This window comes from Caretta caretta, chromosome 4 (assembly GCF_965140235.1).
Source record: "Caretta caretta isolate rCarCar2 chromosome 4, rCarCar1.hap1, whole genome shotgun sequence".
NCBI classification, from domain to species: Eukaryota; Metazoa; Chordata; order Testudines; family Cheloniidae; genus Caretta; species Caretta caretta.
Genome location: NC_134209.1, coordinates 90350904 through 90369207, shown reverse-complemented (window position 1 = coordinate 90369207; position 18304 = coordinate 90350904). Strand labels below are relative to the sequence as shown.

The window sequence follows — 18304 nt, the reverse complement described above, 5'->3', positions numbered from 1 at the left end:
TTTTCTTTTTAAAATTTTTTTTTCAGCTGACTTAACTTCCCCTCTAAACCACGTTGATTTCTTAAACAAGCACAGCCTTCCTTCCTCAGTTGTGGGATTGTGAATTTTGGGGCATGTAGTAAAGTGTTCTTAAATTATCCCAATTATTATTCACACATTCTTTTCATTAAATTCTTCCTCCCAGCTGATTTGGCTCAGAATTGTTTTTAGCTTTGTGAAATGGGCCCTATTAAAGCATCAAGTATATATGGTATTAGGGTGGACTTTATTCCGCTTTCACATTATATATGCGATCAAGTCATGATCACTTGTACCTAAAATACCATTAACTTGTAGTTGTGTGATCAGTTCCTCTTTATCTGTTAGGACAAGGAAGGTCTAATTTAGAATTCCCCTGTGCTGGCTGTAACACTTGTTGAGTTAGGAAATTGTGATCTATAATGTTTAGAATGCTACTTTAAAGATTTGGCATGCCAATTGGAACTGAAAGAATCTATGTGGACGTTCAACCCAACTGGATCTTTATGAACTAAAAAAAAGGATGTTTTTGGTGTAAATGCATGCATAAAAAGAGTACCTGTTTTAAATAAGCACCAGGAAAGGCAGGAGCTGCTTGGCTGACAAATTCTTGATTTGCGGACATCATATTTGGTGTAAATTTTGGTGCACCTCTCTCACTTTTCATCCATCTTTGTCATTTATGACAAAGTTCTTCTGGTCAAGGACTTGGATTACCTTGCACATCTGCCCCCGACATGGCACATTCAGATGCTATTAACGTATAAGAAAAAGAAATTCTGCAGGGCGCTTCCCGCCTCCCATGAGGTGGTGAGTGTACTCCACTCCTGCTGATTTCCCTAGGTGTTAATGGTGAATGACAATTCATAAGGTGTAGTCAACATATTGCAGGATCAGGTCCAAAGGCTGCCTTTGTGCATGTATCTAGTAACAATACAGGTCAAGACTCATGAGGCAACTACACTAAACACAGGGACTTTTGTCCTGAAGCCTCAATCTATGTGGGATCTAATTAAACCTCACATCATATAATGTGTTGCTGCTTCTCCAGTTACCACAGAACTACAGCAATCCATGAGGCTTCTATGGAGTTAAAAAGACCATATGACGAGACCTTTCCAAATAGCATAGAGTGCCACAAGCAACTGTCCTCAGGAATGCTCTCTCTAGTCTTTGGATCAAAAGTTGTGCTCATTTACTTGTACAATTCCACTAAATTTCATAAGACTGCATGGGTACAAGTCAGCACTGAATGTAGCCCTGAGGTTTGCCAAAATGAACGGCCAACTGTTTAGATACACTGACTTCCTCCATTTGCTGATGTTACTAGCCTGGTTCTCTGACAAGAGGCAAAATGTTGACCAAAAACAACAACGTGACTCACACCAGATATAAAAAAACAGTTAAATATGTTTGAACAATGCATTTAAAACCCACATCCCATTTGCTTTCCTATTCAACTAAACTTCGCAAACAAGTTCAAAATGTAAGTAGGTGAAACTTACAAAGGTGGCGAGAGCTTGCCAGTTCTCAGGAGATAATGAATCAAAAAGTTAACTTTGCTTTCAAGAGGATTCTGGATTGTTGCTTTAGTGAGTCGGCTTTCAGTCTCACTCTGTCCCAATCCTGGCACACACTGCCACAGAACACACACGGAGATCAGAAAGACTTCACTTAAGATTCAGAAAAGGAGATGAAAAGTAAGGATGATTAGCAGTGTTTTCTATCTATCAAGAAGAAATGGGGGAGGGGGAACAGGCATGTGAAGAGGCCAAGAATACAACACAGGGAAAAAAAGAGAGTAGATGATATAATGAGAAAGGGAAAATACTGTTCCAAAATGAGATGGGAAGATGGAGAAGAGAGATCTAAAGGGTTATGGAAAAAAAAGGAATGCAAAGTGGCAGCTTTTGAAATTCTAAGAGAAAAGCAGTTAAGAATATTAGGGAAATAGAAAAGGTAAAAACAGGAAAAAAATTAAGCTAGAGGAAGAAAAGGGAAAAGAAGAATTAAAGAAGGAAGTAAGGGATTCATGCATGGTTTTCTTTTAAAAAATACTTAACAACTGCACAATTGACCCCTATGCTTTTCTTTGTGGTTGAAGGTAGAGGCCCTGCAGTAGGAGGAAGTGGAAATGTCTCTCCCACAGGAAGTTGTAACAGCTGGGAAATAGGGGGAACCTAACAAACAAACAAAATAATTGTCCATTTACTTACATGCATCTTCAAATTTAGGAAAGTGAAATAATTGTTTTACATCTGCACTTGAATGCACCCCTGGAGCAGTGGCAGGATTGCACTCACCAGAAGCTCCTGTTGGACTTCTCCCAGTGCAGCCTTCCAGGGCTTGCCAGCATGCAGCAGGACCTGAGCCATGGTCTCAACTGCCTACACCCATCTTACCTGTGGGTATGGAACACTAATGCCTGCACTAGCCAGTTCCCATTGTGCTCAGGTGGTGCAAATAGCCAAATTATAGCTGCTCCCTGCCTGGGACCACCTGGAGGAAGGGGGAGAAAGAGAATCTTCTTGTACTTGCAGTGTAACTCCCTGTGCAGAAATGCTCCATGTGCACACATGCAGGACTTCCTCCCAGCTAGTGCAATCTATGCTTGTTCAGCCTTTATTTGTCCATATTCTTCTAGGACAGACTCCTGTTTAGTGTGGGTACTGGGTAGATTAATACTAAGCCATTAGAGAGGGGAAAGCTGACCTAATGCTAAAAACATGCAGAGTTTTCTCGCAACGAACAGGACAATACATTCCAGATTTTATTATTTTTTTAAACCATTTCTCCATTTCTCTTAGTCAGGACAAAGATTTAATACTGAGACATAAGAATCTTTCCTTGCACATTTTTTCTTTTAATATTTCTTTTTCTCGGAGAACAAAATGGTTTGAATTGTATCTGAGTCTGTGGGTAGGTCTACACTGCAATTGGAGGTGTGACTGCAGCATACCTGATCTGGCTTTTACCCAACTAGTATGTGAGCATCAAGTGTAGAGAAGTTTCAGAGTAACAGCCGTTGCAGCACAGACTTGAGCAAGGGCTAGCAGCCCAGCTAGGGTCCCAGGCGGGTTTGTACAGCCCAGGCTGCTATTGTTTCACAGCTATCAATACCCTCACTAGTTAGCTTAAAGCTAGCGCAGATTTGTCTACAGTGCTGCAATGACAGCTCTGACAGCAGTGCAGACATAAGGGGGGAGGGCGAGGAATTTTAGTTAAGGGCCCAGAGAAGTGTCTCACAAGAAAGGGTTTGTAATGGTAATGGCCCTTTTGCAAACAAGGGAGAGAAGTTTCAAGTCTCAATCCTCCATTCCTGTGCACTCAAAAATTCCAAGTGAAGGTCTCTCTTTTAAATGTTATTCAGTGTTCTGGGTCTTCCTTCTCCTTTGCTGTATTATTCCACTAACAAAACGTATAAGTATTACGTATGGAAAACTGACAGGGAGGCCCCAACATCAACACCTACATGCCAACCATAGGAACAAGACTAAAAAAAAGTGATTGGTGCACAAACACAGGACTCTTTGTGCCTACCACCGGATTGCAAGTCCAGTTACTCCAGAGTCAGAATAAGGAAATTTTCTTAAAGAAATCAAGGAAAATTTAAAAAATGAGGGGATAAATTAAAAAAAAAATACTCCAACTTCACTGAACAGAGAAATCAAATTGCTGTCTACTATAGTGACTAACACGGACCAAAATGTTAATGGAATGGAAGGGTACCTAGGAAACACCAGAGAGATGACAAAGGAAGTAATTTTGTTAAAAGAAACCAGTAAAATAGTCTTCACTGTCCTAAATGGACTAAACAAGGGGTTCTCAAACTGGGGATCGGGACCCCTTCGGGGGTCACGAGGTTATTACATGGGGGTCGCAAGCTGTCAGCCTCCACCCCAAACCCCGCTTTGCCTCCAGCTTTTATAATGGTGTTAAATATACAAACAAGTGTTTTTAATTTATGGGGGGTGTCACACTCAGAGGCTTGCTGTGTGAAAGGGGTCACTAGCACAAAAGTTTGAGAACCACTGGACTAGACACGATCTAGGCTTCCCCCACTTGGAACACTAGGACTCATGTATCTCCTCCTCCCCCACCCCCCGCACAACTCTCTGAGCCATGTGGGCTTGGGGAAGAAAGAAATTCCAGGGAGGAGCCAGCCCCAGAGAAACTCTAGTTATCAGAAGCAATAGCAAGGTACCTCCGCAAGGACCATCAGACACTGATAATGTCATAAAACTGCTCTTTACAGTTTTCTCTCAGGACTGTTTGCTCTAACCTTCACCTACCCTCGTCTTATACCTCTCCACCTAAACCTCACTCCACCTGCCATTCATGCTCCCCTCCTTATTCTCCCTTCTCCTATTGCCCCTTCCTTTGCCTTTCCAATTAGATAATCCCCTCCTAATAAAACCCACCCAAGGCATTTTTAAAAAGAAATGTCAACCCTCACCCTGTTCGCTCTGCTTGTATGTTGGATCCCTTTCCCCTATCCTTTGTCTATCTTGTCTATTGAGACTGCAAGCTCTTCAGAGCAGGGATTGTCTATTATTTTGTGTGCCGAGCACAATGGCATGCTGATCTTGGTTGGACACCTAGGCACTACCGAAATACAATCGATCAATCTCTGCTCCACACCAGGCCTGCTAAGCTCAAGTGGAACCCTTCAGCTTATGGAGCCAAGGTTTAAACTCCTGTTCATGGCCAATGAAGGGTCCATGTCTTTGGAACTCACTCCACCAGAGGTCAGGCTGAGTTCACATCTCACCATCTCTAGATAAAATTGCAAGATTGGAGATCTTTGTTTGCAGAGGAGCCGTGGCCGGTGCCAGGAACCCAGAGTGGAGGCTGCTTTGGCCCCTCAAGCAGCGACCAGCTCCAGGATGGGTGAAGGGGCAGCATGGGCCTGAGTTACAGCCTGGGTGGACAGATTCCTGCTGGGAGGAGCAGGGGCCTGTTTGCCTGGTTTGTCCTCTGCCCCAGGTCCATGAACTTCTGCCCCAGGGCCAGAGAGAGGACTGCCCGGGACAGCAGGGAGAAGGGACAGGCGAGTGTCACAGACTCTGCCAAGAAGAGCAGCCCCTGCTGCAGGGTCGGTGTGACTCAGTCAGGGAGAGGCAAGGCTCAAGAAGCTGGAGCCAGGTGCTAGAGCCCAGCTCCACTTCCGAGCTTGGAGTCCAGGCTGAGCCCCAAGAGTGAGTGGATAGTTGCAGCTGGGGCTGGGTATATCTGGCTGGGTTCAGAGCAGGGGCTCTGATGTGAGAGGAATAGCTGGAGCTGGGATAATGAGGCTGTTTGTGTTGGGAAGGGGCATGCAACTGGAACTTTGGAGTGTGTGGGGGGATTCAGAGCTGGGGTTTTGGATGGACATTTGGTTTGCGAGATCCATGTTCAGATTCGACATCTTGGGTATATTTGGTGTTGGAGCTGGGGAAGTTGAAGGAATGTCTGAAGTTGGTTGTTTGGGATGTGAGTAGGGCTAAGATATGTTTGAATCTGGGGGGCTGGATCTGGGGTGCACCTGTTGCTTCTCCCTGGAGTCCTGTGTTTTCTCTGGACGATCCGGTCCCCCTTTCATCATGTAGCTGTATTTGGCACTGGTGCGATAGCTACTGGAATACTGTTCTGGTGCCCACAATTCAGGAAGGATGTTGATACATTGGAGAGAGTTCAGAGAAGAGCCATTGGAACAATGAAAGGATTAAAAATATGCCTTATAGTGAAAGACTCAAGAAGATCATTTAGATTAACAAAGAGAAAGTTTAGGGGTGACATGATTAAAGTGCCCACATGGGGAACAAACATTTAATAACGGGCTCTTCAATCTGGCACAGAAAGGTATAACATGATCCAATGGCTGGACGTTGAAGCTAGACAAATTCAGACTGGAAATAAGGCATAAATACTTAACGGTGAGAGTAATTAAATATTGGAGGAGCTTACACCAAGGGTTGCAGGGGATTCTCCATCACTCACTATTTTAAAAACAATATTGGATGTTTTTCTAAAAGATCTGCTCTAGGGATTTTTTTGGGGAAATTCTAAGGCCTATGTTATTTGGGAGGTCAGACTAGATGACCACAATGGTCCCTCCTGGCCTTGGAATTTATGAATATATTACTTGAAAAGAAATAATTCATGAAAATAATAAATGAGGGATTTTTTTAAATGACAGAATGATAGTTACTAGAGAAATGAGCTGCTTCAGGCCTGTGTCAGCTTGTGTGGGTGCCTGCTGGACCAGAGGACCCAGACCCAATATGTTTCATAGTAAAGTTGCCAAGAGAAATACGGCGACTATATATAGTACCAATAAAGTAGTTGCAGTATATTTACGGGAACACCAGAAGGTTTTTTCTATAGAGTGCAATAAGAAGATAGAGATAACCTAGCTTCAAAGAACACAACATACTTATTTTCCTGATTTTGAGCACCCTCACAGAGGTTCAAAACAAAGAAAGGTTTTACCAACCAAAATGTGTAAATCTTATTTACATACCCACCCAAAGTTCAAATTGTTTAGAAAACTAGCTCCTATGTTTTCTGGGACACTGCCTCAGCCAAACATCTACTAAAAAAAAGTGTGAGAGAAAAATGAAGTGGCTGACTCAGTCTTTGAAGAATTCAATACTAGCACTGGGAAAAATAGTGTGAAAGCAATTGTGGGCATTCATGCAAATAAAAATGCAAATTTTCTTTTATAATATTCACATCACACTTTATTAGATTTCTGAGAAAATGAGTGACTAGATTTTGGTCACAAAAATGTTTGCAGAAAGAGAAAATGTAGTGAATGCTTATGCAAATATTCATAATTGAAGGGCTCACAGGGCCATCATGAAAGGTTTCGTGCATTTGGGAGTAGGGTTGCCATACCCCCCGGTTTTGCAGGAAGTCTCCCGGAATCATGCCGTATCTCCCAGAGGCTACTGAAGCCAAACCAGGAGATTTTAGGTGCTGAATGGCCAACAGCGCAGTGGGGCTAAGGCAGGCTCCCTGCCTGCCCTGGCTCTGCGCCACTCTCAAAAGCGGCTGGTATGTCCCTGAGGCCTACGGGGGCGGGGGGGTATGAGCCGACTCCGCAGCTCCTATTGGCTGGGAACTGAGTCCAATGGGAGTTCTGAGGGCAGCGTTTGCACCCCCTCCTGCAGCCCAATGCCCTGCCCCAGCCCCCTTCAGCACCCAAACTGCCTCCCAGAGCTTGCACCCCCCACCCCCACCTGCACCTCAACCCCGTGTCCCAAGATCAGCCCAGAACCCCCTCCCACACTCTGAACCCCTCAGCCCCACCTCCCAGCCCAGAGCCCACACCCGCTCCTGCACCTCAATCCCCTGCCCCAGCCCAGTGAAAGTGAGTGAGGGTGGGGGAGAGCGAGCAACAGAGGGAGGGGTGATGGAGTGAGCTGGGCGGGACCTCGGGGCAGGGAAAGGGGCGGGGCAAGGGTGTTTGTCTAATCACACAAACCCAGTTGGCCACCCTATTTGGGAGTCACTGGCTAGGAAGCCAAAACATTTATGGCACATAGACAGCCAAACATATCACAAAACGCAAAATAAGAGTTATGAATATTCAAAGCAAGTCATGGAGAAAATTAATGAGCAATTACAGGCTGAAATATGTCTGCAGAAGACATTCATATTTATTTACATTCATATTCATAAAAAGGTGCCTATCCAGGATCCTCTCACATAAAACTGTGAAATCCATGTGTAACCTAACAAGCTAGTCTACATCTAGCAGCCTCGCCATACCACAAAGCTCAAAAGAAAGACACCTAACCAACCAAAATGCTAAACTACATGAAATGATTTAGAATAAACAATTCATAAAAGTCACAAGTCTGAGAGTGGTAAATGTAGTAACACAAATAAAGAATTACATTCGTTGAATAAGTGTTCACTGGAGATAGCTAAACCAGATAGCTCCAGTCAATGTTGACTTTTTCTGTGCGGGACAGAAGGACATCACAGAGATTTTTGATCTGTGCCATTTCTGACAATGGCTAACAATATCTTGCCTGAAGATCATGCTAATTATGTAGCTCCAAGTAGTTTACAGCTTTGGGTGTGATCAAGCTATATGGTGCTAAGCGATGGCATATGTGACAATAATGCTAACATGACAGCTTAGCAATACATTTCACTGTGAGATACATTATAATCAGTATAATCATTATACAGTAGTTACCTTAGTTATGCAATGAAGCGAATTGCCTTGGCTTTTTTATATGAAGGTTACAAGTCCAACATGGTATCTACATTCTTGCCCTTTTTGCTTTAATGTCTAAAGAGTTTCCCATAGGAGCAGTGACATCTGGCATCTTGGGAGATGCTCCTTTTTCTTCTCCCTGCCTGCAAATGGAGAATGGTTAATATTTATACTAGGTGAGATTCTGTGCTGAGCTTTGAAGAGGCGGCACAAAACTCACAACCCGGGAGGAGGTGGGCGAAGATGGGCTTTATGCCCTTCAGCCACCTTTGCACCCTTCCAACCTCAGGCTGCTCTGCGGCTCCCAACACAATTTAGTTACCCAGCAGCCTTCCCAGGCTGCCTTATGGGCCGCAGCAGTTCTTGGAATCTCGGCCGTGCAGCATACTGAAGCCTCACTTCTACACACCCCTTCTGTCCTTGGTACTGTGGCTTATGAAGCATTCTTGGAAGGCAGCTTTAGGGCTGTTCTTCATGGTTTCTGCACTGAAGGAATCCTCCCCCAGGCAGATCTGGGGCTTTTAAAGCCCCTTGACACCACTCTGATCCCTTTGCTCAGTGTCAAGGGGCAGAGTGAGGATGAGGACCTCCCCCCTGTATTTAAAGGATAAGAAGGCATGTCTTAAGTATTAGTGGTCTTAACGGCCACACTTTGATATTTTCTATCAATGTAGTTATTTGAGTGGAGATTGCTTTAAAGTGTTGACTGTCTGGATTGGTGATCTGTCCAAAAAAGAAAGTAGTATGGACTTCAAGGACAATTTATAAAATAAGAATGGAAACAGCCAAAGGTCCAGAACTTTGGCTGCATTATTAAATGCTCCTATAATAAATCAATTAAGCAACATATTCACTAAAATGGACTATGGCCTTCAGGCCTTGGGGAGGTAAGAACACCCTTGTGTTACATGTAAAAGTCGTTGTTCAGGTGTTACATTTAATTCCCCCACAACCGCATCCCACATTTTTTAACGTGCAATCCTTCCTTCAGATGTGGAAATGACCCTATGTAAAGTCTTAGAGATCCAAATAGGTTTCCAGTCACAGTTTGCATTTATGTAGCAGCCATTTGCAGCAGTGACAGTATAAGGGATGGTAATACCAAGAGCAAAATATGTGGTGGACTGATTGGTAAAAGCGCAACTGTTTCCCTCCCAACGCATCTCTGCAAAGTAAGCAAGAAGGCAGTAAGGTGCCTGAAAAGGCCATGTGCAGTCTCTCTTGTGATTTGAAAACCATCTATTAAAACTTGCAGCAAAGTTGATAGGGAAACACATGTAAGAGATACCAAAATGAGATAGACATCACATCCCTCCTATAGACACATCCCATTCTGCCAGGGAGTGAACAGACAAGACAATTTTGCTCCTGTCTGGTACATCAGTTGCCCTTGTTCCACCTCATAGCTGGTGATTAATTACTCTTCAGTAAAGCAACTCATCCAAGACCAGTCTTAGAAACAGAAAAACACTGAAGAAATCTTACACCTCGCTGGGAAGTTCTTTGCCCTACCTGTGAAACTGAAAGTAATGCAACAAACAAATCAAGTGGAAACGTAAGGCAACATTTCTGATTACTGAAAGTTTGTGCAGGTATCTAAGGGCTTGCAGCAGAGGAAAGAAAAAAACAATTATGCTGGTTATATGAACTATTTAAACAGCACCGAGTACACTTTTTGCACCATGAAAATAATACAATAAAAGTAATTCTGATGGAAATGAAACTTCTTTTGAAATCAAATACACAAACGTACCTGTTTTATGAGCAACATGGTATTCTGTGACACAGTGTTTTGCTATCCACACTTAGTCCTGGCTTTATTTCAATATAGTATGAACTGGCCCCTCTACTGTTCTGTTACAGCAGAACCTCAGAGCTATGAACCCCTCAAGAATGTAGGTTATTCATAATTCTGAAATGTTTGGTTTCAGAGTAACAGCCGTGTTAGTCTGTATTCGCAAAAAGAAAAGCAGTACTTGTGGCACCTTAGAGACTAACCAATTTATTTGAGCATGAGCTTTCGTGAGCTACAGCTCACTTCATCGGATGCATACCGTGGAAACTGCAGCAGACTTTATATACACACAGAGAATATGAAACAATGGTCCAGCAGGACAGTGGGGTGCGAGGAGGTATTGTTTCATATTCTCTGTGTGTATATAAAGTCTGCTGCAGTTTCCACGGTATGCATCCGATGAAGTGAGCTGTAGCTCACGAAAGCTCATGCTCAAATAAATTGGTTAGTCTCTAAGGTGCCACAAGTACTCCTTTTCTTTTTCTGAAATGTTTGTAACTCTGAACAAAACATTATGGTTGTCCTCTCAAAAGTTTACAACTGAACATTGACTTAATACAGCTTTGAAACTTTACTATGCAGAAGAAAAATGCTGCTTTTAATCATCGTAATTTAAATGAAACAAGCAAAGAAACATTTTCTTATCTTGTCAATTTTTTTTTTAAACTTTCCCTTTTTTTTTTTAGTAGTATACATTTCACACAGTACTGTTCCGGGGAGGGAGAGAGAGAGAGAGTGTGAGTGTGAGTCCCCTGCTGCCTGATTGCACACTTCCAGTTCCAAATGAGGTGAGTCGTTGACCGGTCAGTGTTCATAACTCTGAGGTTCTACTGCAGTTCGTTAAGTTGACAGAGTTTGTAATTCATTGAATTGCTGCCATCTCTATGTTGCTTTCTTACTTCACACTATTTGTTACAGCTTTGAATAAAAACTAGCCTTGCTGTAATTCTAATTTAGAAGACTAAATTATCCAGATAACGCCATATATGAATGCAATCACCAAACATCCCTCAGTAAGCTAAATTAAATGTACTGTCGTAATAAAATAACGAGAAGCATTCTTTCAGGCATATGCAAAGTCTGGTAATAGTTATGATGTATGGAAAAATTTAGTACTATTTAGTAACAGTTATGGATAAGTTCAGAACTATTTCACCTCTAGATGTAAAAAATAGGATTTGGGAGCTGTTTTTCAAAAAAGCAAAATTTCCTTCTGCTTCCCTTATTCTTGATAATCAAGATACTTCTTTTCTTTGTATATTTTATTAATTGGACATAGAACAGCATACAAATAGGAGTAATAGTATTAAAGAATAAAACAACATCATCATAAGAGCCATTATTAGAATACTGAATGGTTCAGAGGGGCTGCTAATGAGATATTTCTAGATCACCTATTCAAATCTGGCCAAAGTCAGTAGTGACTAAAAACTGGGTGGGATCTATGAAGTAAGCTGGCAATTCACACCAATAAGGGGCTTTGCTGACCCCTTACTCATGGCAATACATAATTTGCACAATAGCCTTAATATGCATCAAGATTAATGCAAAAATAAAATAAAACGGAGCATGTGTGTGTACACAACATAAAAAAAACTTCACAAGTCACAATATGTCCCAAAACTAAAGGACTGGTTTGTGTTCACATTTTGACTCCAATATTTGTTAATAATCCTGTGAACATAAGTACATGATAGTTTGTGCAAGCTAACTGAGATCGGTGAAGACAGAGCATGGCATCCAAGTCTGGGAAATTCCGATTGTAAATATATGTAAGTTTTCAATCTAGATCGTCAGCCTAAACTTAGAGACATTTCATACAACAAATCAAGTACTGATTTAGGTCATGATCTCCTGCAAACACTTACATACATGCTTAACTTTACTGATGTGAGGAGTACTATTAACTTCAATGAGTTACTCACAGGAGTCAAATGAAGCACAAGTGTGTGTTGGATCAAGGCCTAAGTGTGGTCAGCTTTGTTTCTTTTTTGAAGAATATACTTAAAATTAAAATATAACAATAAGAAACCTGTTTGGCCATTCACTGTCTTTTCCAATAGATTTTTTAGAGGGGGTTAGGAGGTACCAGATGAGTATACAACACATAGTGTATTGCAAAGTGGAGGATGTGAAGGACTAGCTAGGAGGGGCATGGATGTGTATGGAAAATGTGGAAGATGTATAATTTAAGATGGGTTGGCCTTTAATACCACATGGCAGCATATCATTTTCATGAAGGGAGCCGAACTTCCAAAAATACGGAAAATGCTGCAGCAGACCTGGATTTTACATACTTGACAGAACCCCTTTATAACCAGCTGTGTCTGAAAATCAGGAAGATCTGAGTTATGAGTGACTATATGCTTATCCTCTGTCCTAAATCTGTGGCCAATTGACCCTTTTTGCACATTTAGGCCACGAATAAGTGACCTGATTTTAAAAAGTGTTGCGTTTCCAGCTGTTCCCATTGTATTTAGAAGCCTAAATATGGATTTAGAAGCCTGACTTTATAATCCTATTTTTGAAAATCTTTGTTTGAATAGTTTTTTTGCTACAGTAGATAGTGATTTTCTGTTCACTGTATGCTACATATTTTAGTTCAAATATTAAAAGTCTGACCACTCTCCCTAAAAAAACTGAGGAGACTCAGAACTAAAGCAAAACTATGAGCTCTGTTTCTCAAAATTGGACCTACATTTTGCAGCATAAATGGTACACAACATAAATAAAAAAATCCAGATGAACAAACAGAACATCCAACAAACTTGTATCCTAGCATGGAAGATCTGTTACCAGAAAAAGTTTCAGCCTTAACTGTGAATTGCTTTTTTTCCAGTTGACAATCTGAACTTTTTTTTTTTTTTTTTAAACTCCCTCAGCTCCGTGACTGCCCACTGGAAAAAGTTCCCAGGATCCCTGCCTCCGACTGCTCTGCCAAACTACCTGCCCCTTGCACTCTCTAATTCCAATATCGAGCAGAAGTTAGGAGCTTTGTTATGTATCCTGCTAGTGCATTTGGGGGGGCAGGGGGAGAAGAGACTAGGAAATTCTCAGACACACAAAAAGAAAAGGAAAAGAACTTTGGTAGGCTGGGGTGTGAAACCTAAGAAACAGAGCTGAGTTTAAACTTAAAAGAAACCAAACACTGGAAAGTATCGTCATTAAAAACTGTATTAAGAGAAGCTGAACATCCATTAAAAATACTTCCCTAATAATACTTTTCCATGTAAACAATTTCTGCAGTTGCCACAGGATGCTGTATGACTACAAACAGGAGAAGAGGTGCCTGCACAATTGTGAAGAGGAAGGGAGGCACCAATGTGACACTCTGACTATTAATATGCAGTCGATACAATGAAAAAATTTAAGAATCTCTGTTCTACTAAGCCATACAGAGGTTGCGCCAACCATGACCTTCTTTATAGCTACATGGAGTCTACAGGAAAAAAAAACAAACTCATACTTTACTGTTGTATCATGTATTTTGCTTTTCACACAACAAAAACAATACCAAGAACTCATATGGGCACAGCTGCGTCCAAATAACTGTGGTCATTAATGATAGACAAGCATGCCAGGCCTCACTAAATACGTACTGCTACTCTGGTTTCAGGAGGGTTCTACAACTTAGAACACAGTGAGCCGGAGAGGATTCATAAATTAACGGCCTTACTCCCATATGCTACATTTATGAAATCCAGATGATGCATTAGCCCAGTCCCAACCACCTTGCCATGGCAGAGCAGAAGACATCACTGAAGATCTGGGCTTTGTGATAAGGGAGGAGCATACCCTCCCTATGCACGTGGTGCCAGAGCCCAGTCACTCTCCTCAGGGCAACGGAACTGCACCAGGACTGCTGCTGTCGGGGTGCTTTGTGGCTCCAGAGGAGGGGGAAGAATTTGCTCTCATAAATAAAATGTACATAAATAATATATGATGTGACTGTATGGTGTAAACCTCCCCCACTCCACCCCTCCCCCGCAAATTCAATATGTGGATGTCCAGATGTTGGAGAGAAAAATATACGTAAACTACAAACGTCAACACTTTGGAAACTAAATCCAACAGGCTTTGGCCTTTTGAAGACACAACACACAAAAATAGATAGTCAAAAAGTAAAAGTAATCAAAACAAAAAAAATCCCTGTAATTCTAGGAGCTGACTCTGCCGAACCTCTTGCACAGAAAAGCCACGCGCTTAATATATTTCACTCCAACTCTAACTTCCCAAAATGCAAAGCAATTTAAATGTGTAACCCTCTTAACTTTAGCTGAAGATATGCGCATGTGATAAAACAGGTATAATTGTTCACGGTAATATCTTAGTGAAATCATTTAATGTAAACATTTGCTAACACTGCACTTTAAATACTCCATTTCAGAATTGTATAATTTCTACTGAAAGTTCCAACATTTAGACATTTGCTTTCTTTGTGGTACATTCCTTGAATATTTAAACACTCAGGATTATCACTGGTGCTGAATTAAACAAGTTATCCTAACACCTAAAGTATTGACTAGGCAGTTGACTTCTCCATGGAGATCACTTCCAAGGGGTTGTTATGGGTTATACAGGTTATCCCCTTTCACCACTGAAGAAGTGGGGAAAAAAATCTTAAAGAAATGTTCTCTCACAGTTTTTCTGTTGGGATTAATACAACAAACTTTTTATTTGTAATTCTGAAGCTTTGCTTACGATAGTACAGTAGTTTTACCACAATCTAATTGTTTAGTAAGTTAAATATCCTAAAGTTAAGTCTTTTAGAAACCTACTTGTGACTTTTTCTTAACTTTAATAACTTCATGGGAATAATTATTAGGGAACAAATCCTGCTCAGAACAAACTCCAGCAGTAGCCCTTCATTTAGCCCTTCATTGCCTCCAAAACTATACAGTTACTCTCATTTTACTCATACATAAATTTCTGGTTCAACCTGCCACCGCAAAAAAAAAAAATCTCTATTGAAATGAACAGGGAGTTTTGTGTACAAAACCAATGGCAGGATATGGCTCATTCATAAGAGGGAAGGGTTATCACTTTATGGTACCATCTACTTATTTAAGGCCAGATTCTGATTAAGTAGTACCCTACCCTGAGGGCAGTACCATTCATTTTAGTGGTACTACTCCTGGAGTATGGTACTGCTCAATGTGAGTAATGATATCAGAATCTGGCCCTTAAAATTAAGATAAAAATGAGGAATGATTCTACACATATTCCGCATTAAAAGTCTGCTGATTTCAATGTTTGCAGTTGATCTTTGATCTTTCATGACCTTTTGACCATGATCAAGTGAACTGTGAATTTGCTCTTTGGTACTTTTTCTGGGAGGAAATATCCTGCATATGCAAAGGTGTGGACTCAATGGGCCTGATTCTCCTTTCACACATGTGTAAACTGGGAGTTACTTCATTGTAATCAATGGCATTAAATTAGTACGCGAGTACATGGAGAATCAGACCCACTGATCCAATAGGTCTTTTTCAACTTTAACCTCTAATCATAGTGCCGTGATAGAAAAGCCAATATATGGAAAGAAAACATTAAAATATTCACCAATGTATTGCCACTTCTAAGGTCAGCTGCTGAATTTATGACTCATTTCACTATCTAAGATTACAGAAACTTTTAAAAAAAATCAGTAAAACATATGTAAGTAAGTTTATGGGTATTTGATATATTCTTAATAAGAACCAGAGCAGCAAACATTAAACTTCCAATATGTATCAGAATGACGCAGGGTATAGAATCACAATACATCTACGTTGGAGTTACTCTGTGTACTTAATTAAGTACACACTATGAAGACCGAGTTTTAAAAGTAGACAGACAGAAACAGGAACATACAGAAGTCAGCCTCCTGTGATTAATCTAAATTTTATCATGGTGGTTAACAGCATTTCTACAGGTCAAAGAAATAGTGGCTGGTTTTCAGATTTTTTGCGTTTGAATTCTTGTGTTTTCCAGTTAAGCTTACTTTTATATAAAGCGCCTTAATTTGCTGTAATTTTTTTTGTACTTTGTTTTGTACCCTGCATATGTCATGCTACTTTCACTATTTTTCCGAACATTTATGTTTTTCTTTTGCTAAGAAAATATTGCCACAACACTAACTAATTACTGACATCAATGTCTAAATAAAACACCTGGGCATGTGCACAATCCATACATCAACAGAACATATTCATGTCAATACATAAAGATTTCATTTCTACATGCAGTATTTGACACACAGATGCTCAGATACTATGGTGATGGGCACATTATAAAAAACTAGTCAACATAAAGGTGCAAGTTAAAGAGAGGCAGCCTGCACTTTTAACCTTAAAAAGGATAAAATTATAATTATATGAGTATATATACCATCTTTACCTCTGTTATGCACTTGCATTCAGTAACACTATTCACTTCACATCACTGTTGTATATTTTATATTTCTGCATCATCATTTATAGTCTGTTTCCATTTGACGTATGCTTGTGCAACACTAGCAAAATTCAGTCTCCTCCTCCGTTGCCGTCAAACCAAAAAATGGCAACTTCAGTTCATGTATCCCATGCAGAGTTTGAGTTTTTAGGTTCATGTTTACCAAGGAGCAGTGCCAGAAAATTCTGGCCTATGGCAATTGAGGTGAATAATTACATCTCTCTAGGGACCCAATCCTGTTAAGTGCTCAGCACTGTCAGCGTGATGAAAATGGTTCCTTTGGGGGAAGAGAGAGACTCCAATCCCGCAGTCTTTCTACAGGAAATTTCCTAAAATATCAAAGGAAGTTTTGCATGAGGACTGATGAAGAACTGGAGGAGGTGGAACCTAGTAGCATCAGGACACCAAACCCGATGCCCAGTATGAATCAGGAGTTGACATTATACTTAACTACGAAACATAAATTTATTCCAAACCTTCCCTCCAAGATGAGGCCTAGGATTCAGAAGGATTTTTTTTTTTGTGGGGGGGGGGGGGAAGAGGAGGAGAAAGGTGGGGGGAAGGAAATTGGCTGGATAATGGGATAGGTGGAAAATGAAATTGGTGATTGAAATAATAAAAATGAAAATAAAACATTCCTTTGGGAATGTCACAACCTGCTGTGCAAATAGAGAATGCGTGATGATCTTCATGCTATTAATATGTATGATTAGAAGATTCTGGAACGTTATGTGAAGCATTTTGGGGGAGGGCTGATAGCAGGCTATGAGTTTAAAGTGTGTAAAGCCTCTGATCTTCTTCAGCTCTGCGTATTTTCCACATTTGTGATAAATGATCTCCAAAAGAGGCGTGGGCGGCACCCAAAACAAGCAGATTCAACAAAGAGTAACACAGAGTTGCCACTCTGATTTTCACAGGATTGTGACATATTATGTAAGGCTAGCCCTTCCACTCCCTCCTAACGCACACAAGTGCCACAATTTATTTCTGGTAAGAGGAAAAGTCCCTCCTTTAAAGCTATCATCATCATCACCATCACCACCACCACCACGACAGAATTCCCTATCTTGGGGTCTTGTGCTTCCACAAAGAACTCTCCTAGTTCTCAAAAGTATGGCCCTCCAAAGGATTAGTAGGTATGTCCCTCCCCACTCCCATCCATTTAACCTGCCATAAATTGAGTCCTACTTTGAACTTTCCAGTCAATCCTCCTGTGCTTCAAAACATGTAATGATAAACTGTCACAACATTAACTTTCAGGGGGAATAAAAACCAATTTTTATTTTAAATTAAATATATTTAATAATACATTAAATAAACCTATTTAAATTAAATATGAAATGATGATGCTATGTTAAGGTCAAAACTTACTATATTCTATGAAAATCATTTAAATTAAAAATTTATATACTAAAGCACAACACGTTTGCTGCCAAGTTTTAAAGAAAGTCAGTCCTCTGAAGTGGTGGAAGTTACTGGCTAAGCACCTGGACCCAGAGTTTACTGGAAGCACTCAACCAGCTTTGGATAGAAGCAGACTCTTCTGTAGATGCAGAGAGAATATTTTCTTCGTTTCAGTTTATTCAACTAGTTCAGTTTAAAGTCTAGTTCATTCAAAGTTGAGAAACCGCCTGGGAGTTGAAAAGGCAGGCAGCTTGTTTCCCTCTTTCAATCTATTAATGAAAATAGTGCGAGAGGATGAGATCCACTAGTTCTCAAATCTTGAAGGACATGGTGACCAGAAACAATTAGTTGAATTCACTAACTTCAGATAATACTTCCTTTGTTTAATAAATCAGTTTGTTTTAAACAAAAAACATTTTGATAAGAAAACAAAAGTTTAGTTT

General features: G+C 40.7%; 1 protein-coding gene across 6 annotated transcripts in view; it reads right to left on the bottom strand.

The window, feature by feature from the left end:
- Positions 1–18304, bottom strand: part of STOX2 (storkhead box 2) — a 238048-nt gene that overhangs the window by 82948 nt on the left and 136796 nt on the right. Inside the window, exon 2 of one of the 6 annotated variants that reach the window (XM_048847908.2) lies at positions 8210–8373. The exons of the other annotated variants lie outside the window; for them this stretch is intronic. The gene's annotated coding sequence lies outside the window, so the exon portion shown is untranslated. The remainder of the gene's footprint in view (positions 1–8209; positions 8374–18304) is intronic. 6 annotated transcript variants of the gene reach the window in all.